Source organism: Podarcis pityusensis (genome assembly GCF_964106645.2).
Source record: "Podarcis pityusensis genome assembly, chromosome: 9".
Lineage (NCBI taxonomy): Eukaryota > Metazoa > Chordata > Lepidosauria > Squamata > Lacertidae > Podarcis > Podarcis pityusensis.
In genome coordinates, this window is record NC_138034.1 from 41706045 (window position 1) to 41725341 (window position 19297).

Genomic DNA, 19297 nt, shown 5'->3' on the forward strand with positions numbered 1-19297 from the left:
TAGGTTCTCCCCCAACTGTACTGTCAATCAAAAGGAAACATCGATAAAATATGGTAGATTGAGTGTTCTGGCAACCAGCTGTTTGATAAATAAAAGCCTAATAATAATTGATGATGATGATGATGTAGGCTGTATTTCATAAGCCCACCAGAATTAAAGGTTTGGTCACTAGTCAGATAGAAGGCCAAATGTTGAGTCAGTAGGGGTCACTCTGAGCCTGGACTTGAAAATAAATCCCACTTCTATACAAAGCAACATTGAATTACCTAAGATACTGTCTACTGGGTTAAGGGCAAAGCTAAGGTGCTGCTCAGCTGTGGTGCATAAGACCCATGATACGTTTAGAAAAGGAATGTTAATATTGGTGACCTTGCATTAGTAAATATTTGCTGCATTTCTGGATAAACTTTGCAGTTCCAGCTACATACATTGTTAATGCAACAACAAAAAACTAAGTTAACACACTGGTCTAAGCCTTGGGCTTTAAGCCATGTAATGTATTACAGTTGCCTTGAAATCAGGATCTGGGGTTTTACCTGCCATTCTCAGTGGTGTTAAGCGACAACCTGTGTAAGGATGACCACTGGAGTCTGTCCATAGCTGTCAACCTTCCCTTTTTTTGCGGGAAATTCCCTTATTCCAGCGCCGTTTCCCGCTGCTTGTCCCCGGGGCAGGTGAGGCTGCTGATCCCTTATTTTCAAATCTGAAAGTTGACAGCTATGAGTCTGTCCTCTGTGCACTCTGAAAGTACCAAGAGGGAAAGGAGATTCAACTAGTGGTTATAATAAATGTTTGTATGTAAATGACAGTGATAATAATTTATTAAAATTGTAACCTGCAGAATCAAAACGATCAGGGTAAAGAACCTGTAACCTATTGCCGTGCGGTTAAAGCTATATAAAAGGCTAAGGCCAAAGAACAACTCTTCAATCTGAAATGTATCACTTGTGAATGTTAATATGAAACCTAAAGGAGAGTGCCATTTTCAAATCAAATGTAAATACTACCCCAATATAAGTTTTACATTTGAATGGAAAGGGCTGGGAATTGGGGGGGGGGGGGGAGTAAATAGATAAGAACAATTTAAGAAAATTAAGATATGTTGCTATAAAGATGATCAGAGAGTTTAGGCAGATTGTACTACTGCATTAAATCTCTGCATTTGAAACAATGAGGTCTCATTGTATGTACATTTCCACTGTTCTACTGGCAAATAAGAGCAACGACAGCCTGGGCAGGAAGATAAGTTTTAAATAGCTGAAAGTACTAGAGAACTTCAGCAAAATGGATTGGATCCAGACTTAATTTAGATGTGTGTAACTTAAATCCTGCTAGTTAAGTCCCGCTAAACTCATTCCCTTTGATTTTAATAGCTCTAAGCATGACTAAATCTTTATCCAACCCAACATTCTTACCACAGTCAAAACTTTGCAAAGGCACAAATATTGTTGTGAAAAGTGGTAGAGTATCAACACACAAGCAATAAACTTTTCGTTTCAGTGGTGTATAAATCTGTGTTTGTATTTTCACTATAAAACAGCTGCATATTGAAAGGTGCACTGCTGACCAGTGAATCCGTATTGTCATAAGTAAACTTGTATAATGCTTTCAGAAATGTTTGCTCTATGAAAACTGCTTTGAGGATTTGAGAATATGGGTTCTCAGAAGCAGTATCTAGCAATGCTGTGTTAAAATGCCATCTGGCATCCCACTTTTGTTAATATTTATGTGATTAGTCCCACTGAATTTAATATGTTTCAAACCATTTGCTTACTTAAAATAATCATGAATTAATTAGGAGTGAAGAGAATTCCTTGGCAATACAGTATCTTATTGCGCATGTTGATGCCATGTAGCAAAGAAACAAACCAAAATATAAAGAATAACTAAATGTGAACATTAAAAAAAAAAAATACAGTATGTCAGTAAGCATCTGAGAATGTATTCATATTACCTACTGAAAATTTAGCTTTCTGGAATAATTCACACATGAAGGAAAAAATGTACCGTGGCTGAATTTTGTTGTAAGATGTAAATTATTATAAAGCAATAGCAACACATACTTTAATCAGAAACAGAACGTTCTAGCTGAAGTCCACAAAGGATTAAGTCCAGGAAACCGTTTTCTTTTTTGGTGTGAGAAATTTTAATGACCAGAAGTTTAATCCCCCAAGGAAGGTCACCACTGTTGAAGTGAGTGGGAGCTAGTAAAGAATGCTATTTTCCATTCATTCCAGTTTCCTCCCAGATCTTTAGTACTGATGAGGGCAGGTGGAGGCTAAAACAGCATATCTCTCTTGTGACAATTGCGTTTGGTGTAACACCTAAATCATGTTGCTGCTATAAGTAAATCAAAGTCTGGACTGATTATTTTTAGAAGTTTCATCACTGAAGTTTCAGGTATCTTTCAAAAGAAAGGTAGCAGGTTGGCAGTTTGCCTCTGGAAAAGTATAATACTTCAGGGACTTATTCTTTAATGCTAAGTTTTGTAGAAAAATAGGAGAAATTCAGTGAACAGCAGGAAAAATCATGAATGCAGGAAAGTGCCAAATATAGTGCATTTTAACGTATGCTCCAGAACACAATGCTACTGAGTTAGCATATACAACTGGCTGTCATTTTTAAATTATTTAATACTATATAGAGTTTTCTGCATGCTTAAGACCACTGGTTTCTGGAGTGCTTTACAGCCCTAATGAATGTGTGTTTACAGCACTTCCAGTGCCATTAGACTTTGCTTGACCCTTATGTATTATTTCTTTGGCTATTTTTTTAAAACCCACATTATTCATCCTAGTGTGCATTTCCAGTTGCCCAAACAATATTTTTAATATTTTAGCATACTTTAAAAGGGAAGAATGGCACATATCCATAGGTCAGCGGTTGTAGGAAAACAGTGTGCTGTCTTGAGACTATTTTTAAAGTAATGAGTTTTTTTCTCTCTGTCTTTTCCCTCTGTGTTTCTTTAATCTCATGGCATATGAGCCACCTTTCATTCTATGCTACCAAAGTCTCAAAGAACCACGATCCATTGTTCTCTGCATACAAATGTAGAATGCAGTTTTGTAAGCTGCCTTGTAAGAAGTTGTCCTAAAAGGTGCAGGAGATTATATGTGTGATTATGCTGTAATGTTCTGAATAAAATGGAGGCCACCACGAATGATCTATTGCAGGCATAGGCAACTTTTGGCCCTCCAGATGTTTTGGATTACAATTCCCATCATCCCTGACCACTGGTCCTGTTAGCTAGGGATCATGGGAGTTGTAGGCCAAAACATCTGGAGGGCCAAAGGTTGCCTAGGCCTGATCTATTGCATCCAAGAAAAGTTTGTTCACAGGTGGCCACAGGTCAATGAACTGCACTGCAATTCCATGTCCCCCAAAAGACAATGATTTGTGTTTCCTCAAACATCACTCCTGCATAAACCCCATTCATTTGAATGAAGATTGTGCAAAAGCAGTAATCATTTGCATTACCTTTAAAGCATTTGTTTCTACTGCGAAACATTTTGGATAAAGTCCACAAGTTTTAACTAGGTTTTGGAGCACAGGCCCAAATTATATTTGATAGCATTGCCTCTTCTTCAACTGACTTGGGCAGCAGTCTTTTTTTTGTTTTTTGCTTTTATGCATGCATGTACTGTACTTTTGTTTTTATCATTTTGGTTATTGGTTTAAGAACTGCAGGTATTGTTATGTGTAAGTCATATCCATTGTATATTTTTTGTGTGTGTTGTGCATGTATTTTTATTTAAATAAATTTGTCTTATTTTTCATACAGTTGACTTTCTGTGTTTGAATTGTTTCCATCATCATAAAACATGCAGCATGAAAGGATCAGATCCTGAGAAGTGCTATAAATATCTTCTGTCACTTGAAGTGACTTTGTAAATCTCAACAGGTTAGACAGTTAAGAAAAGCCCTTTGAAAACTGACTTGGCTTAAGGTTCCCAGCTTATGATCCATATACATATACTGTATATATTAGAACAGGGCTAATAAATTGGTAGCTTTTGTGGAGTTATATGTTTGTGTTACAGTAAACATTATTTTTCAATATGGATCAGGTAAAGTCAATATTGCTTTGTTAGAATGAATTCACAAATAAATACATTGCCCACCTTGATGAATTAAGTCAAGTGATAAATTTGCATGTCTGGAACAGCTATTACTGGTGAAAGACAACAGAGTTTTCACATTGTCTCATATAATCTCTTTCAGCAGAAGGCACTCACGTTTTCAACATGAAATGCATCAAGCATAATTATATACCTGAGTGACTAAAATGAACTTTTATTTTGTCATATTTAATTTTCATTAAATATATAACTTTAAAAGATAAGTCAGTGGATACAAATACTATTAAACGCATTTCAATGTGTTTTGTTTGATAGTTGGCATTGGTCTGTCTCGATAAGGTACCTTAGCACCTCCCCCTAGCACCTCATACACCCCAATGTCTAAATAAATTTAAAAAATTAAAAATATTGCCTAGTAACACCTTAGAGACCCACTAAGTTTGTTCCGAGTACAGTGGTACCTCGGGTTACATACGCTTCAGATTACATACGCTTCAGGTTACAGACTCCGCTAACCCAGAAATAGTACCTCAGGTTAAGAACTTTGCTTCAGGATGAGAACAGAAATTGTGCAGCAGCGGTGCAGCAGCAGCGGGAGGCCTCATTAGCTAAAGTGGTGCTTCAGGTTAAGAACAGTTTAAGGTTAAGAACGGACCTCTGGAACGAATTAAGTACGTAACCAGAGGTACCACTGTATAAGCTTTCATGTGCATGCACACTTCTTCGGATACCCAGAACAAACTTAGTTGGTCTCTAAGGTGCTACTGGACAATTTTTTTAATTTATTTTGACTGCGTCGGACCAACACAGCTACCTGCCTGAACCCCAATGTCTGATAGTATAAAACATACATTACTCCTTGAAAATGATTCTCCTTGCCTCAAACAGCTTGAAACTGAACAGCTAGCAACTAGTTAGATAATGAAATCTCTCTCTGTGTATTTAAGTCCTGTTGATTTCAGTGGCAGCAATCTTATATAAAACACGTCAATGAAATCAGTTTCACAGTTCGGCAAAATTATGAGGTCATATCAAACTATGGTTTTTGCAGAGAACCCCAAGCATGGTTTGTTTTCAACATGTACAGGTAACAATTACTAACACACCAGCCTTTGGAAGCCGGCATATATTAAATCAGGCCCTGGTTCATATAATTCATACAGCAAAGGGCATATCAGGATTTGGAAATTTGGCCCTCCAGGCATTGCTGGACTGCAACTCCCTCATCCTATGCAGCTTCATCATGCAGTGCCCTGGAGCAGATGCAGAGCACTTTCATTAATAGCTTGCCAGCAGCAGTGCCTTAGTTAATAAGAGGCAGTCTTGTGGGTACTCATGTGATAATCTTATCCAAAAGCAGAAACCACATACCTTTTGCCTTCAACCAGAAGCCCGCAAACCTTTTAATAATGCAGCTATCTTTGGCTACAGTTCATAATAAACAATGGAGAAAATAACCATATCTATTTCTTATTACGTCCTCTCCAACCCCAAAAAACAAGTTTGAAGCCATGTGTTGCTGTGATTCAAAAGCGTCTGCAAAATCTCTTCAGTCTTACCACTGGCTTGTACTTTTGCCAGACCTTATTTCATTACCTAAAGGAACATAAGTTACATCATGGATTAAAGAAACCAACTATTTATATAATGTAGGCACTTGAACCAAATGTCCATGTAGGTTTGGCTAATATATGGTGGTGGCAGCGGTGCATGTAGATGATGCATTTTAGACCCTGATCTTATGGGGTGGCAGGGCTTCTTGAGATGGTCATGTGTATTACCTCAGTTAGTACGTCTGTCCTGCTTACTGCTGCAGTTGGGGGCCCTCGTGTTCATTCTGCTGAGTGGGATTCTGGACTTCAACCCCAAATCCTGCCCTGATCACACTACTGTGGGTAATAAACAGGTAAAGTATAACATAGGAGAAACTGCCCCTTCTCATTTGCACTGTGCTGCTACATTTCTCCATATATATATAGAGAGAGAGAGAGAGCTTGAGGAAAAGAAGCCCGACTGAGTCATAATTCAAAGGAAGTGATCATAATGCACTATAAATTTCAAATATATATTTAAGGCTACAATCCTAAAGGGCAGCACCCAAAGCCCTACTGGGCTGTTACCAGCAGAGAAATAGAAGCTGAGTGTTGGTGTGCTGATGACACTTCGCCCCACGACTCCCAAATAATTTTAAAAGAACTACCATTTTTCGCTCCGTAAGACACACTTTTTCTTCCTAAAAAGTAAGGGGAAATGTCTGTGTGTCTTGTGGAGCGAATGCATGGTCCCTGGAGCTGAATTGCCCACGGGCAAAAAGCAGATCATGTTTTGTTTTGTTTTTGAAAGAGGGAAGTGGGTGTTGAAACAAAGCCGCTGATCGGCAAGCAATCGGGGAGCGAGATAAGGGACACTAGCAATAAAGGAGGCTGCCTGGGAGGGGGGATGTAAAGACAGCAAACTTGCAAGGAGAGGAGACAGGAAGACTAAAGCAATGAGGACAGAAATTAGAAGAAAAGGAGGAGCAAAAAAACTGCTCCAGCTAAGGAAAAGACACTAAGGCAAACAAGAAGGAAGGGAGTATTAAAAGAATGCAGCTGATTGGTAAGCGACTGGGGAAAGAGATAAGGGAAGCAATAAAGGAGGCTGCCTGGGAGCGGAGAGGTAAAAGCCCATGGATCCTCAGGGTTTTTACATTGGGTCACCTCAAATTCACCATCAGATCCCATAACATGTCCATGGCTACAGCCTGCATCAAAAAAATCACGCACCCACTTTTGCCTGGGGCCACAATGGCGCAAAAATGTGGTTACAAAGTACGGATCCACATGGATCCTCAGGATTTTTGCATTGGGTCACCCCAAATTCAGCATCAGATCACATAGCATGTCCATGGCTATAGCCTGCACCAAAAAAATCATGCACCCACTTTTGCCTGGGGCCACAATGGCGCAAAAACGTGGTTACAAAGCACAGGTCCACATGGATTCTCAGGATTTTTGCATTGGGCTACCCCAAACTCACGGTCAAATCACATGTCTGCGGCCACACCATGAACCACAAAAATCATACATCCACTGTTTCGTTCAGAATATATATATATATATATATGTATATATATATATATATATATATATGTTTTCCTCCTCTAAAAACTATGGTCAGGTGTGTCTTATGGAGCAAAAAATACGGTATTTAATAGTTGTTAAACTATTGCAGCAATTTCTTGAGAATGCACACTACTTGCCCCAGAAACATTCAAGGTATTCTCTTCTTCTGTGAGAAACAATAATATCTAATATTTTAGCCAAGTGGAAATTACAGACCTTTTGTGAAGCTTAACTACAGCTGCTGCAGTGATGTAGAAAAAATAAAAATAAAATGTCAAAAATAAGGGCTGGTAAAAACAACAACAACATTGAAGAAACCATTTATATTTATAGATTCAGGAGTATGTTAATGGACACCAGCAGGGAGGATGTGCATTCCAATGCATTTTTTTAAAAAAAAAAATCCAACCCAACAGGGAAGCATCCTATGTATGCAATGCAGCTCTCTTCTGAATTAAACTTAAGTCAAGTCAATTTTTATAGGCATGAAGGCCACAGTCATGGCACTTAATTTTCTCTGATCTTCAGACTGTTGAATTTTCCTTCCTGCTGTGCTCTCCTGCAGTTTATTTTTAACAGTTAATTTGTTCGGACATCATTAAAAAGAAAATCCTCTGGCTTCTAGTGGTAATAAGGCACCAAGTTGCCTGTCAAGCTCTTGTAAAAAGCAAGCTCTAGAAAACAACAAGAAGTTTCAGAGATAATGGAATGCTGACCTGTGCTGACAACTGGGAAGTATGAAAAGAGCCACACACCTGGAACTGGCTTCCTTATGCAGCCAGCTCTGCAAAACACTTCACCTGTTTACTGCTTTACCAAAAGTGCCTCTAAATTGTTATGGCTGTACTAGGCGCCTGCTCAAAACCTGGACAAGACCTAGAACAGTGGTTCTCAAAGGGTGTGACAGGAGAGGGTGGCAAGTGGGGCAGGAAGATTCAAGGACAATCAAAGAAACATTTAAACAGTATAGTATAGTATAGTATAGTATAGTATAGTATAGTATAGTATAGTATAGTATAGTATAGTATAGTATATAAAAATTATATACAACCAGAAACAGTATCCTCTCTTCAATACCATTGGCTACTCTTTTACAGCTCTCCATGACATATTGTTCCAAACAGGAATTTTCAGCTCTTGACAAAAATGAAATATCTGAAGAGAGGAAGGCTTCTTTGTGTTTGATGAGTAGATGAAAGTTTGTTTGCCTCAAATTAGACTTAATATAAATGAGATTACCTGGCAAAAGCAAGCTCACACCTCTCACTGAGTTTGTATACAGTGGTACCTCAGGTTACATACGCTTCAGGTTACATACGCTTCAGGTTACATATGCTTCAGGTTACATACGCTTCAGGTTACGGACTCCACTAACCCAGAAATAGTGCTTCAGGTTAAGAACTTTGCTTCAGGATGAGAACACAAATCATGCTCCGGCGGCGCAGCAGCAGCAGGAGGCCCCATTAGCTAAAGTGGTGCTTCAGATTAAGAACAGTTTCAGGTTAAGAACAGACCTCTGGAACGAATTAAGTACTTAACCTGAGGTACCACTATACATACTTAAGGTTCACATGTAAGAGGCTCATTTATACAGTGGTACCTCGGGTTAAGTACTTAATTCGTTCTGGAGGTCCATTCTTAACCTGAAACTGTTCTTAACCTAAGGTACCACTTCAGCTCAGGGGACGCAGGTGGCGCTGTGGGTAAAACCTCAGTGCCTAGGACTTGCCGATCGCATGGTCGGCGGTTCGAATCCCCGCGGTGGGGTGAGCTCCCGTCGTTCAGTTCCAGCTCCTGCCCACCTAGCAGTTTGAAAGCACCCATAAGTACAAGTAGATAAATAGGTACCGCTTTATAGCGGGAAGGTAAACGGCGTTTCCGTGTGCTGCGCTGGTGCCGGCTCGCCAGAACACTGGCCACGTGACCAGGAAGTGTCTGCGGACAGCGCTGGCTCCCGGCCTCTAGAGTGAGATAAGCGCACAACCCTAGAGTCTGTCAAGACTGGCCCGTACGGGCAGGGGTACCTTTACCTTTACCACTTCAGCTAATGCAGCCTCCCGCTGCCGCCGCGCCACTGCCACACGATTTCTGTTCTCATCCTGAAGCAAAGTTCTTAACCCGAGGTAATATTTCTGGGTTAGCAGAGTCTGTAATCTGAAGTGTCTATAACCTGAGGTACCACTGCATGTTGGGAAAGATTCATGTTCTTATGTAGCTGCATTGTTTTATATGGTCTGGATGCCCCATGATCATATTATTAAGTAGTTGTGCTCTATGTTATAAAATCAAGCACTGCTAGTTGTTGTTTCTTTTTGTTTCCCAATGTATTACTTATCAATAAAGAATTTGGTCTGTTTGGCTTCCATCCCCGCTAGCTTCCTCAGATGCCAACTTATTTTATTAACTAGCATCCTTAAAGTTACACAAAAAGCAAATATAGCTGTGTTGACCCATAAGAAAAATGCCAACAATCTGTATGTGGGCAGTATCTTTTCCGGCCAACCAAAATATCACAGAAGCAGCATGCATGCTTTCAAGTTCTCCATAGCTCTTCATCAAGCTAGATCATAAAAATATGAGAGGTGTGTGCTTGGGCGATCTGTGTCTACATCTGGTAAAAATCTTAAGATAGGAGTGTGGGAAGTAGGAGGCATTCAAATGAGGCTCTTTTTAGGTGCTCTGCAGGTGTCAAGCAGCCCTGCAGCCTCCTGGAAGGTGGAAACACACCATGACAGAGTCTCCATCTCTGGAAATAAAACCACCAGCTGGTACCCAGTTCTGTCTCCATCCTTTGATGAAAGACACATGTTCCTTGGTTACTGGAAGATGCTGCTTAATGAATATGGATTTTTAATTTGAGGTAATGAGCTGGATGAATTGCTGTTGACAATTCTTTAAATGCTTTTTTTCCCACAAGGATCAAATATTCAGAAAAGAAATATATTTTGAAAATACGTCTGAAACTTTTATAGTGCAATCTCATTCATATTTACTCACAGGGAAGTCCTACTGATTTCAATGGGACTTCCTCCCAAGTAAGTGTGCACAGGACTGTAACTTTAGCTGATAAATTGTTTTAACATATTTTAATGACCTAACATATTTTGATGACTGGGTGGCCAGTTTGTAATACAAATAAGTCCTAAAACTGCAATTGCCAATCTTCTGCCTTTCTTTAAAGCAGGAGTCAGCAACCTTTTTCAACTGTGGGCTGGGTTACCATCCCTCAGACTTTGTGGGGGGCCAGACTATATTGGGGAGGGGGAATGAACGGATTCCTATGCCCCACAAATAACCCAGAAATGCATTTTAAATAAAAAGACACATTCTACTCATGTAAAAACACGCTGATTTCCGGACTGTCCGTGGGCCGGATTGAGAAGGCAGTTGGGCCGCATCCAGCCCCCGGGCCTTAGATTGCCTACCCCTGCTTTAAAGAGTCCCTCTCTTGTGTGAAAAAGGAAGAATACCATTCTCCCTCCCCCACATGTTAGGCATAAAGAAGCATAATTACTGGGAGGTGATATTCCTGGAGATACATCTAGGAAGGGAGGGACTGATTTTGCATTCTGTATTACCAGATGCACTGGAAGGAAAGCTGAACAGGGACCACAATAGCAGAGAAAGAGTTAAAGTCCCCTAAATACATCACACCAGTCTCCCAGTTTGGACTGGGGGCTTGTGCCTACTATTTCCTCAAGAAAAAATAATGCATTTGCTAATTGTGTGAATGGTGTCATGTTGAATTGTGCTGCTAACTATGGTTAGAACTGGTTTTGTTCCTTCCCGTTCCTGCAGTCAGGGGTGGGGGCTGGCATAATAGACTACAGTATAATGTAAACATAACTTTTATATGCACTGCAAAAGCAAAAGCAAAAGTGACCCACTTTACGGCAGTATTTGCTTTATTGCGGAGGTCTGGAACTAAACCCACAATATCTCTGAGGTATGCCTGTTTCTATACATGGCTCTGCATGCTTGGATAGGTGGTTTCATCTCAAGTGGCAATGGGACGGGTTATTTTTCTCACCCTGCAGAAGGTCCTCAAAAGAAATTGGCAGGAGGGAAATAAGGTGGTGCTTTTAAACTTGTGGTATATTGCATTGCATTTTATCAGCTGTGCACTTGCATTGAACTTTGAGAATTAGTATCTTGTTCCAGTTTCTTGGCTACCCCTCTGCATGGCAGAATGAGATCTTTGTGGCTGAATGCTGGTACGTCATTGAATTTATGATGGTATTGACTATGACAAACAACTTTAGAGAGAGAGCAAAGAAAACTGAAAATATACTTAATATATATTACCACTTACTCCAGCTCCAGCACACTCCCACTGCTAGTGTTAAAGCCAGGGAGGCTTGCTGGCGCCTTCATTCCACCTCTTTAGGCACCAGGTGAAAATGTTTCTCTATAATCAAGCCTTTGGCTGATTAAACAATCTATGGCCTTTCAAGTGTGTTTGTGGGTTGGGGAGGTAATGATTTGCTTTTGTGTTTTTGTTATGTGTTTTGTGTTCATATTTTGTATTTTTATGTTGTGAATTGCACCGTGATCTGTGGATGAAGGGCAGTATACAAATTTAATAAATAATAATAAAATAAAGTCAAATACATATGGCATTAGCCACAATCAATTTGTATCCCATAGAAATACGCCTGTTTGACAGACTTCTAAAACCTACTTCTATTTGATTAGAAAATGGAAGTCTCAATTAAGCTGAGGTTTGTACAGTTCAGACGAGCAAGTACAGGGGACACCTTCAGTGAATTGGAACTCGGCGCAAGGGATACAAGTTAGGTAATGGGCATTGAGTGAGGACATCCCTGCTCCCTCTCTGGTCTGCAGAGCAACACAAGAATGAGACACAGTGGGGCAAAATAACTTCAATGTATTTCAAGCATCTATTGTGTACACTTAGTTCATACTAGAAGAGAAAATAATCTGCACCACATTGCTACATTGGTTCAATGACATTTACTTTGTATGTTTTGACAAGTAATGTTGATTCATCACTGCTTTAATTGAGTGCACTACAAAAGTAAAATTTTCGCTTTCAATGTCAACAATTTATTCTCTGCATTATCCCACTTTATCACAACTGTCAACGTTCAGATTGATCCCGGTTAGCATAACTACTCCATGAATGCATGACATGCTTTCTAAACGTCTAACTGTGCAATGCAAACCCCAGATCTGCCAGGGTTCCAGTTTTGGTTCCAGCGCATCTAGGCCTGTCTTGGCTCAGCTTGGTCTACAGAGATTCAAATGTCCCCCTCCCACTCCACTGGTTCAGCGGGTGTAACTTCAGCCAACATAAACTCCTTAAAAGGGGGTTTGGCAGGCTGTGGCAGAGGCAGGAATGCAGAAGGAGAGACATGCCAATTCCAAACCTCCTTAAGCTCATTCACATAGCTTGGAAACTTGGCAAAAGTTATGCTGGCAAAAATAGTGGTGAAAATCAGAGTTCCTCACAGAAATCAATGTGATGTGCTCAATTCTGAAAATTCAAGGCCCAAGTCTACCTGCTGGACACACCCTCACTGGTCAGAAAGAGCACTCTGGTTATAAAACAACTCCCAGCCAATCAGAGGCAAACACCACCAAGCTATAAGCTGAGCACTATCCAGCCTCCTTTCACATCTTGCTTCTTGTGGTGTGGCATGCTGCCATATGAGCGTTGGGGTGGGGTGGGGGCTCAAAGCAGCTGGGTGAAGGGCACTAGAGAAACACTCCACTTTGAACAAAATGAGGAACAAACAATGTCTTCATGCCAACACTTCTCCCACAAGCTTTGCTCTCTAGCAGAAACTCTGGAGAACCACAGCAGCCAACACCCATGAGGAACATCTGGAAACACAAGGTTGGTCTGGGAGCAGAGGAGGACTCCCCAGGAGGAACCCCATTCCCAGCCCCGGACAAACAGGGCTGGCAGCAATGGCAAACAGACTGTCCACTCCATGGAAGTGTCATCCCCAGCTCTCTACACAGCCCTCCATGCCAAGGGCCACACTCAAGCCCTGAGTCTGAGTATGTGAACATGCTGTCGCCACAATGACATCCCACGTACCAGCCCCCACAACTGTTTGCTGTGGGCTTCCCTTGCAGGTGAGCAGGCACCATGGCTTGCTAGGCCCAGGGCTGCTCCTGCAACCACCTATCTTCAATTATCACTGCACTTTCATGTTACCTTGCGGAAGCACAGCTACAGTAGTCCAAGCAGAAGTTACAAAAACAAGCACCCCAGAGGAGGGACCAAGATCCACCAAGAGGCACACAGACACATTCAGCAAGCTAAGCAGGATTTAACCCCACTTGTCAGATCTTGAGTGGCACTTAAATCCTGCTGTGTGGGCTGGATACTGGGAACAGGCACCTGCAGCCAATGCAGTCTTGACATTGGCTGAATTGATACTGATCGCAAGTGATGTCGGCTGATTGGCAGGTAGGTGTGATTTATAGGAAATGACTTTGAGCACCAAGACTGGTCTGCGGGCTAGAGATTTCCCACTCCTGGATTATGCCATCTCTCATTTATGCACCACCTGCTGAAGACACCCACCACTTGGGGTTGTTTTGCATAACTTATGCCATAGGAGAACTCACGCTTGTGCATTAGAAGATGGTGACCATCAGGGTGGACCTTGGAAATATGCCGCCTATACAAAGCCAACATTTGACGCCCTCCCCCCAGGCCTCACGGTCCCAGCTTAAGCCATAAAAACAAGGCAGCAGGCTTTGGGAGGGAGGTCTGAAGTGCTGGCAGGGTCCCAGAGCCCTCCTACTTCCTTCTCAAAGCCTGGTAAGCACTTTGGGAAGAAGGGCTCGAGGAACCTGTCAGAGCCATCATGCCAACTTTTTGAAGCCAGGCAAGTGCTTACTGGGCTTTGAGAAGGCACCCTCCTCAGTTGCACACCCAATTGCCCCCACACTACTCATGTTGCCCTAAATCTGCCTCTAAATCTGAACTGGGCCACTCTGAAAAGGACTGTGGCACTGTAATCAGGTCAAAACAACACAAATCCAGTAAATCCTACAGCACAGGTGCAGCACAAGTCTTCTGATAATCAGCCTCTATCAATGTGATCTATTTTTGATCATAGATATTTTTTAATGTACATCAATCCAAGTAAATGGGAACTCCAGAAGAGATGTTAATGTTGGGATTAAACAGTCAAGTATTTAAGTTCCAGAGGCCTGCTGGATATATTCCAAATGTAGATACTAATAAAGGCAGTCATGAGTTTAATCTCTGCAATGCTAAGCAGAGCAAAGTATATCGGATTTAGCACTAGTCAAGCTACAGAGGATGGGCAAATGAAAAAGTATCATTGTTCCAGGAGTATTTTAAATGCCAATCAGGTTACTATCTCATGAGTAAAAGTTGCATCAGCAAATGTCCTTCAGATCAAAGATACCCTTTCATTAACCCCAGTGGCTTCAACATATTCCAGCTAGCCACACGGATCAAACCATAATGCAAGTGGCCGCGCAATTATCCAAGCAAAAATAAACCCTGGTGTTCTTATTAGTAATGATGAAATCTCAGTCCTCCTTCTGGGAAGTATTAATGCTTATAGTTCATGCTGTACTGAATCAATTTCCTCCCTTGATGTTGAACTCCGTATGTTAGGGGTGAGTTCCGACTCTCCTCCAGGAACTCCTCTTTAGCTCATTAGAGACTCCTCTCATTCTGCACATGGCAGCGCTTTTCCCTCCAGGGAAAGAAAAACCAGGCAGAACTCCTTTCAGACACCCATGTTGCAAGTTATTTTTATGCACTAGCCTGAAGGGGTTTGCGCCAAAGACACAGGAAGCCCACGATGCAGTGTCAGCGCTACCATCACAGAGGATTTAGGACAAGAGCTTCAGTTTGAGGTCAAGCAGCACAGGAGCATATATTAGGAATGCCCAAAGGAGCATTAACACAAAAGTCAGGTTGAGAAGTGAAGTATTCAGGTGTAGGGGTGTGTGTGTGTGTGTGTGTGTGTGTGTGTGTGTGTGTAATGGGGCGTGGGGGAGGATATAATCCCAAACCACACATTCTTTCAAAACTTCTGCAGCCCATTGATTAAAATGGTTTACAACAGAGACTCCAGCAAAGTTTAACTGCCAGTTAGTCTTTCAAAATAAGGAGCTCTAGAAACAATTAATCTGTTGTTATATATACAGGCACAGTGTGCTGAAAACTGGGGTGCTCCAACTGGTCAGTCCATGGACATGCTACCTTGCCCCATTGGCCCAAAATCCCACCCAAATTTGAAGTGATTGGCTAGAGTGAGACCCTGGTTGGAAACAAAAGGACAGCCTCAAGTGAAAGTCAAAGCAAAGTCTCTGTATGAAGAAGAGGGTAGAAGAGGGAAGAGCTGGAGGATGGAGGCAGGCGGAGAACATCAAGACAGACAGAGGGGCTTGGGAAGTCTGAGAAAAGCCAGGAGCTGAAATTGGAATGAAGAAGGTCTCTGGGAAAGAGTGGGTGTCCTAAGAGGCAGCCTGCAAGAGAGCTTCGCAGCTCAGAGTCAGCTGGGTTGCTGAGCGCCTGAGGCAGCCAGGTTGTTGGACCAGGGTGAAGACCGCAGCAGAAGTCCTGGTAGATGTCTATGAGGCTTCAGAACAGTGTTTCCCAACTTGTGGGTCATGAAACCTGTGTCAGGAGCTCGCTGCTCCACCCGCTATTTTAAAAAAAACCAACAACTTTGTAGCACTTTTAAGACCAACTAAGTTAGTTCTTGGTATGAGCTTTCGTGTGCAAGCACACTTCTTCAGATATCTGAAGAAGTGTGCTTGCACACGAAAGCTCATACCAAGAACTAACTTAGTTGGTCTTAAAGGTGCTACTGAAAGAATTTTTTTTTTTTTTTTTTTTTGGACTATGGCAGACCAACACGGCTACCTATCTGTAACAACAACTTTGTAGTAGGCTAGTTTCTATACACATGCCACTCCCCTCTAGCCTCCATTCAGACAAACTAGAGTCATTATCAGAGCTAAGGACACATTTCTGCCAGGGCAAAGCAAGGCTAATGAAGGGTGGCCCTGGGAGAATTCTCAGGGGCAGGTAGAGAGGCCTGGGGTCACATTTACGCCCTGGCTGGCCCTGAGGTTCTCTACCTCTGATCTAACAGGATTGAACTCAGGACTTTCTCATGTATGTGCTCCACTACTGAGCTGTAAAAGATCAGTTTTGAATATTCTAATGTATTGAGTGTGTGTGTGTGTGTGTGTGTGTGTGTGTATGGTAACCATGCCACTAGAAGATGGGTTTTTAATTTTCCTGCACCCGTGAATAAAAAAAATACTCCTTCTGCTTGAAGAAAAAAAGTTTAATCCCCATTCCCTGAGCAGCAGTCTACAGAGTTAACAAAGCCTGATGAAATATTTGAATTCTGAACACCATTACCCCCATTCCTTCACATTCACTGAGCACATGCCTCAGGTGAATACATGGCTGACAGATCAAATGTAAAACTTGCACTCAGCCGTCAATATTTAATAAATGGCTTAGTCCATGTCCCTTTGCTTTTCCTCTCCAATGTTCAGTAAATTAAATTGGTATAGTGATATATGTTATAAATAGAATAGAATAAATAGAAGAGAAGATTAGCACATAAAACTCAATTCTGTACTCCTTAAAACTAATGTATCATTTGCTAGGCATTAGATTATGCTACAATCAAGACTTCGGCTAAATTTAATTATGTTCTCTTCTGAGTCTAGATATTGACATGTATTTAGTTAAAATGGTGTGAAGTGAAGACATTACTAATGTTAACTCATTTACCAATTTAGCTTTAGTTTTCCTTAGGGTTTAATACTGCTGTATCAGTTCAGTTTAATACAGTGTTACCTTGCCAATAGAATTATGGGTTGATCCTATATTTCCTGTTCAGAAGCAGCTTTGGGCATTCACTTATTTGTTGTATTCAAAGGACCGGTTAGAAATAAGAATGAGGATGAGAATTAAGCTTTATAGATGTGTCATTTAGTATTTTGATCCCTTCCTTGTGTATGGCTGCAAACAGACTCATCTTCCTATTAGAATTCCCTTTGTCCTTCCTGTCTACTATAAGCCCTGAGATGTTGTACTATGGAATTAAGTCAGGGCATTTTAAAATAGTGACCTGGATCAAGGGATAGTTCTGATCTTTGGTGCTGACCTTTAAAGCCCTAAATGGCCTCGGCCCAGTATACCTGAAGGAGCATCTCCACCCCCATCGTTCTGCCCAGGCACTGAGGTCCAGCACCAAGGGCCTTCTGGCGGTTCCCTCACTGCTAGAAGTGAGGTTACAGGGAACCAGACAGAGGGCCTTCTTGGTAGTGGCGCCCACTCTGTGGAACACACTCCCATCAGATGTCAAAGAAATAAAGAACAATCTGACTTTTAGAAGACATCTGAAGGCAGTCCTGTTTTAGGGAAATTTTTAATGTTTGATGCTTTATCACATTATTATTATTATTATTATTATTATTATTATTATTATTATCATTATTATTATTATCATTAATATTTTGTTGGGAGCAGCCCAGAGCCAGATGGGCGGAGTATAAATAATAAATTGTTGTTGTTGTTGTTAAGACACAAGCAGATCAATCAATTGTAACTGACTTTTGATTACATTACTGCTCATTGCTTTCCATTGCCTTCTGGATTGTCCAATCCTATATTTGACCTTCATCTCAGCAGGTCTTTTAATAGTCTAGAGCAGATATGGGTAACCTGTACCCTTCCAGACATTGTTGGACTCCATCAGACCAAGCCAGTATGGCCATTTGTCAGGGATTACGAAAGTGGCAGTCCAGCAACATCTGGAAGGCCACAGGTTCCTCACCCCTTGTCTAGAGCATGCGTCAGGAAATAATCTGAACAACCCAACTAGAACCTGGACAAAGCCATGTCTCCACTGCAGCACCAGAAGTCATTTAGGATGTCTGCACTTTGAATTTAAAACAATCTTAAATCTGTTTCATTATCACCCATGGCAGACAAGAAAACATGGGAACTGTAGGGCTGTAATGATATATAGTATGGTGCAGTGGCTAAAGTGTTGGACTAGGACTGGAAGGTTCAAATCTCCACTGAGCACACCAAGAACTCACCAGATAGTTACAAATCATGGTTTAAGGTCACATGCCAGAGAGTGTTTCAAGCTAAGGTTTAGTGACTGCTAGGGACCCCAGTTAGATTTTCCAGGTCAAATAATGCAATGCTTGTCTGAGTTCAGATTTTATAAAAAAGACACTAAACACCATTCTGTGGAGCTGCTGACTAAGTAGTTTTGTTACAGATCCAATCACTTTTGAAAGCATGACTGCCTGGGTTTTATCAAAGAAGTAAGCTTCTGTTTGCAATTTATAGAAGCCCTTGAAAATACATGCAGTTTTTAAAGGGTCAAGACAAGAAAACTTGTTCAAAGGGGGGGAAAACAAGACGCCTTGCGCTCTGCTCCCCCTTCCTCCTATCCCGTGACCTGTATTGAGGGTTCTCCTGTTCCTCCAGAACAGATTTGGTGCAGAGCTGGAGGGAAGCCCCATTGCACCAGCAGGAGCTCTTGCGCTGGCTTCCACCAGGGCATTGAGTTAGTTGAATCCAAGCTAATATTCAGTTTGCACTTTAATACAAGCCTACCTAACATTTCAGAACAATATGCATACCAAAACACAGCTATCCTTTGAAATTTGCACTTCTCGAAATGTTGCGATGCACTTATCCAGTCAAAGAACTGTGTACAAAAATGCATATTAGAGGGAAAGGTGCACTAAAACGGTGGCAAATCTTCATGACACCTTTGAAAAAAAGTTTAAAACTGCTGTGTAAAGCTGATGAACTGAACTTATGGTTTGAAAAATGAAAAACTGAGAAAGATGGATAGAAGCATCCATCCCAAGCTTTCATTAGGAGTGAGAATAGTTTCTCCTAACTTAATTTTATTTGCAAACATTCAAATTTATATTATATAATTAGACTTTTTCCAACTGTGGATGCTGCTGGATTTATGAATTTTAAATTTTAAATTTTGTTTTGCTTTATTTATTTGTTGACCCATCCTTCAGCAGTTTCCTAAGAAGTTTACAAAAAGTTAAAATTACAAAAGAAAACAAAGCAAAAAATAAATCAAG